Raw genomic sequence first — 5,464 nt, 5'->3', positions numbered from 1 at the left:
GTCTCCCATGAGGAGGGACTAGTTCTCCATCGAGGCTCGGGGACATCATCCATCCCGATGACGGATAGATATACTCTGGGCCCTCTCGGTGGAATGTCGTCTAATGTCTTGCAAGCATATGAATGAGTTCATAAGAGACCACATACCACGGTACGAGTAAATAGTACTTGTCAGGAGATGAGGTTGAACAAGGTATAGAGTGATACCGATGATCAAACCTCGGACAAGTAAAATATCGCGTGACAAAGGGAATTTGTATCGTATGTGAATGGTTCATTCGATCACTAAAGTCATCGTTGAATATGTGGGAGCCATTATGGATCTCCAGATCCTGCTATTGGTTATTGGTCGGAGTGAGTACTCAACCATGTCCGCATAGTTCGCGAACCGTAGGGTGACACACTTAAAGTTGGATGTTGAAATGGTAGAACTTGAATATGGAATGGAGTTCGAATATTTGTTCGGAGTCCCGGATGAGATCCCGGACATCACGAGGAGTTCCGGAATGGTCCGGAGAATAAGATTCATATATAGGAAGTCATTTTATGAGATTTAAAATGATCCGGAAGGTTCTATGGAAGGTTCTAGAAGGTTCTAGAAAAGTCCGGAAGAAACCACTAAGGAAGGCGGAGTCCCGGAGGGACTCCACCTCCTTGGCCGGCCAACCCTAGAGGGGGAGGAGTCCCAAGTGGACTCCCCCTATGAGGGCCGGCCACCCCCCCCCCCCACATGGAAGGGGGGAATCCCACCCCAAGTGGGATTCCCACCTTGGGTAGGTTTCCCTATCACATGGAAGGTTTTGGGTTCGGGTCTTATTCGGAGACTTGTAGTCCAACACTTGGGGCTTCCACCTATATAATGAGGGGCCAAGGGGAGGGGGCCGGCCACCCAAGACCACAGCCTGGCCGCACCCCTATAGTGGCCGGCCACCCCCTCCCAAACCCTAGCCGCCCCTCTCTCCTCCATAGCTCCCGCACGCTTAGCGAAGCACCGCCAGAGTTCTCCACCGCCACCGACACCACGCCGTCGTGCTGTCGGATTCAAGAGGAGCTACTACTTCCGCTGCCCGCTGGAACGGGGAGGTGGACATCGTCTTCATCAACAACCGAACGTGTGACCGAGTACGGAGGTGCTGCCCGTTCGTGGCACCGTGATCAAGATCTTCTACGCGCTTTTGCAAGCGGCAAGTGAACGTCTACCGCAGCAACAAGAGCCTCATCTTGTAGGCTTTGGAATCTCTTCAAGGGTGAGACTCGATAATCCCCTCGTTGCTACCGTCTTCTAGATTGCTTCTTGGCTTGGATTGCGTGTTCGCGGTAGGAATTTTTTTGTTTTCTATGCAACGTTATCCTACAGAAACCTGCAAAATAGATAAAATAACATAAGTATCATCTCCAAATATGAAATATATCAATGAATAACAGCAAATTATGATATAAAATAGTGATGCAAAATGGATGTATCAACTCCCCCCAAGCTTAGACTTCGCTTGTCCCCAAGCGAAACTGAACTCGGTAAACAGGACCACATGTTTATGGAGTGAGGAGTCGATAAATAAAATACGGAAAAGAAGCATCATATTCATTCACACAAGACATTCTAGTGAACAACTTCCTCATATAATTCAACTTGAAACAAGTATAAGGTAATCACGAATAAAGGTGCATAAGAAATCATAATTGGTGATGGCAAACTTCGTTCTTGGTCAGAGAACAATTAACAGGTTATACTTATCTATCGAGCAGCGCTCTCATGTTAAAGTTTATATGGCACAACTTGCATACTCAATCATAATAATCTCCTCATAATCATTGATAACTTTCAAAGCTATATTCATTCGGATAAAACTTGTACTAAACAAGGAAGAGTAAAAGACATGATGAAGTAAATCACAATATAGATGGTTTGATCAGAACAACTCAAATGCTTGCTTAAGATGGAGGGAAATAGGTTTACTGACTCAACATAAAGTAAAAGACAGGCCCTTTGCAGAGGGAAGTGATGCGCGTGGTTGACGTATTGTCTTTTCGTTCGACACGCGTCCGTTGGGAACCCCAAGAGGAAGGTGTGATGCGCACAGCGGCAAGTTTTCCTCAGTAGAAACCAAGATTTATCGAACCAGTAGGAGTCAAGAAGCACGTTGAAGGTTGATGGCGGCGAGATGTAGTGCGGCGCAACACCAGGGATTTCGGCGCCAACGTGGAACCTGCACAACACAAACCAAGTACTTTGCCCCAACGAAACAGCGAGGTTGTCAATCTCACTGGCTTGCTGTAACAAAGGATTAGATGTATAGTGTGGATGATGATTGTTTGCAGAAAACAGTAGAACAATATTGCAGTAGATTGTATTTCAGTAAAGAGAATTGGACCGGGGTCCACAGTTCACTAGAGGTGTCTCTCCCATAAGATAAACAGCATGTTGGGTGAACAAATTACAGTTGGGCAATTGACAAATAAAGAGGGCATGACCATGCACATACATATTATGATGAGTATAGTGAGATTTAATTGGGCATTACGACAAAGTACATAGACCGCTATCCAGCATGCATTTATGCCTAAAAAGTCCACCTTCAGGTTATCATCCGAACCCCCTCCAGTATTAAGTTGCTAACAACAGACAATTGCATTAAGTATTGCGCGTAATGTAATTAGTAACTACATCCTCGAACATAGCACCAATGTTTTATCCCTAGTGGCAACAGCACATCCATAATCTTAGAGGTTTCTGTCACTCCCCCAGATTCACGGAGACATGAACCCACTATCGAGCATAAATACTCCCTCTTGGAGTTACAAGCATCTATTTGGCCAGAGCATCTACTAGTAACGGAGAGCATGCAAGATCATAAACAACACATAGATATAAATTGATAATCAACATAACAAGTATTCTCTATTCATCGGATCCCAACAAACACAACATATAGAATTACAGATAGATGATCTTGATCATGTTCGGCAGCTCATAAGACCCGACAATTAAGCACAATGAGGAGAAGACAACCATCTAGCTACTGCTATGGACCCATAATCCAGGGGTAGACTACTCACTCATCACTCCGGAGGTGACCATGGCGGCGTAGAGTCCTCCGGGAGATGATTCCCCTCTCCGGCAGGGTGCCGGAGGCGATCTCCTGAATCCCCCGAGATGGGATTGGCGGTGGCGGCGTCTCTGGAAGGTTTTCCGTATCGTGGCTCTCGGTACTGGGGGTTTCGCGACGAAGGCTATTTGTAGGCGGAAGGGCAGGTCAAGGGGCGTCACGAGGGGCCCAGATGACAGGGCCGCGCGGCCAAGACCTAGGCCGCGCCGCCCTGTAGTCTGGCCGCCTCGTGGCCCCACTTCGTTGACTCTTCGGTCTTCTGGAAGCTTCGTGGCAAAATAGGACCCTGGGCGTTGATTTCGTCCAATTCCGAGAATATTTCCTTACTAGGATTTCTGAAACCAAAAACAGCAGAAAACAGCAACTGGCACTTCGGCATCTTGTTAATAGGTTAGTTCCAGAAAATGCACGAATATGACATAAAGTGTGCATAAAACATGTAGATATCATCAATAATGTGGCATGGAACATAAGAAATTATCGATACGTCGGAGACGTATCAGCATCCCCAAGCTTAGTTTCTGCTCGTCCCGAGCAGGTAAACGATAAACAAAGATAATTTCTGGAGTGACATGCCATCATAACCTTGATCATACTATTTGTAAGCATATGTAATGAATGCAGCGATCAAAACAATGTAAATGACATGAGTAAACAACTGAATCATATAGCAAAGACTTTTCATGAATAGTACTTCAAGACAAGCATCAATAAGTCTCGCATAAGAGTTAACTCATAAAGCAATAATTCATAGTAGAAGCATTGAAGCAACACAAAGGAAAATTAAGTTTCAGCAGTTGCTTTCAACTTATAACATGTATATCTCATGGATATTGTCAATATAGAGTAATATAATAAGTGCAATATGCAAGTATGTAGGAATCAATGCACAGTTCACACAAGTGTTTGCTTCTTGAGGTGGAGAGAAATAGGTGAACTGACTCAACAATAAAAGTAAAAGAAAGGTCCTTCAAAGAGGAAAGCATCGATTGCTATATTTGTGCTAGAGCTTTGATTTTGAAAACAAGAAACAATTTTGTCAACGGTAGTAATAAAGCATATGTGTTATGTAAATTATATCTTACAAGTTGCAAGCCTCATGCATAGTATACTAATAGTGCCCGCACCTTGTCCTAATTAGCTTGGACTACCGGGATTATCGCAATGCACATGTTTTAACCAAGTGTCACAAAGGGGTACCTCTATGCCGCCTGTACAAAGGTCTAAGGAGAAAGCTCGCATTGGATTTCTCGCTATTGATTATTCTCAACTTAGACATCCATACCGGGACAACATAGACAACAGATAATGGACTCCTCTTTTATGCATAAGCATGTAGCAACAATTAATTTTCTCATTTGAGATTGAGGATATATGTCCAAAACTGAAACTTCTACCATGGATCATGGCTTTAGTTAGCGGCCCAATGTTCTTCTCTAACAATATGCATGCTCTAACCATAAGGTGGTAGATCGCCCTTACTTCAGACAAGACGAACATGCATAGCAACTCACATGATATTCAACAAAGAGTAGTTGATGGCGTCCCCAGGAACATGGTTATCGCACAACGAGCAACTTAATAAGAGATAAAGTGCATAAGTACATATTCAATACCACAATAGTTTTTAAGCTATTTGTCCCATGAGCTATATATTGTAAAGGTAGAGAATGGAAATTTAAAGGTAGCACTCAAGCAATTTACTTTGGAATGGCGGAGAAATACCATGTAGTAGGTAGGTATGGTGGACACAAATGGCATAGTGGTTGGCTCAAGTATTTTGGATGCATGAGAAGTATTCCCTCTCGATACAAGGTTTAGGCTAGCAAGGCTATTTGAAACAAACACAAGGATGAAGCGGTGCAGCAAAACTCACATAAAAGACATATTGTAAACATTATAAGACTCTACACCGTCTTCCTTGTTGTTCAAACTCAATACTAGAAATTATCTAGACCTTAGAGAGACTAAATATGCAAACCAAATTTTAGCATGCTCTATGTATTTCTTCATTAATAGGTGCAAAGTATATGATGCAAGAGCTTAAACATGAGCATAAAAATTGCCAAGTATCACATTATCCAAGACATTATAGCAATTACTACATGTATCATTTTCCAATTCCAACCATATAACAATTTAACGAAGAAGAAACTTCGCCATGAATATTATGAGCAAAGCCTAAGGACATACTTGTCCATATGCTACAGCGGAGCGTGTCTCTCTCCCACACAAAGAATGCTAGGATCCATTTTATTCAATCAAAACAAAAACAAAAACAAACCGACGCTCCAAGCAAAGCACATAAGATGTGATGGAATAAAAATATAGTTTCAGGGGAGGAACCTGATAATATTG

The sequence above is a fragment of the Lolium perenne genome, chromosome 3 (assembly GCF_019359855.2).
Source record: "Lolium perenne isolate Kyuss_39 chromosome 3, Kyuss_2.0, whole genome shotgun sequence".
NCBI classification, from domain to species: domain Eukaryota; kingdom Viridiplantae; phylum Streptophyta; class Magnoliopsida; order Poales; family Poaceae; genus Lolium; species Lolium perenne.
This window is presented reverse-complemented; position numbering follows the sequence as displayed.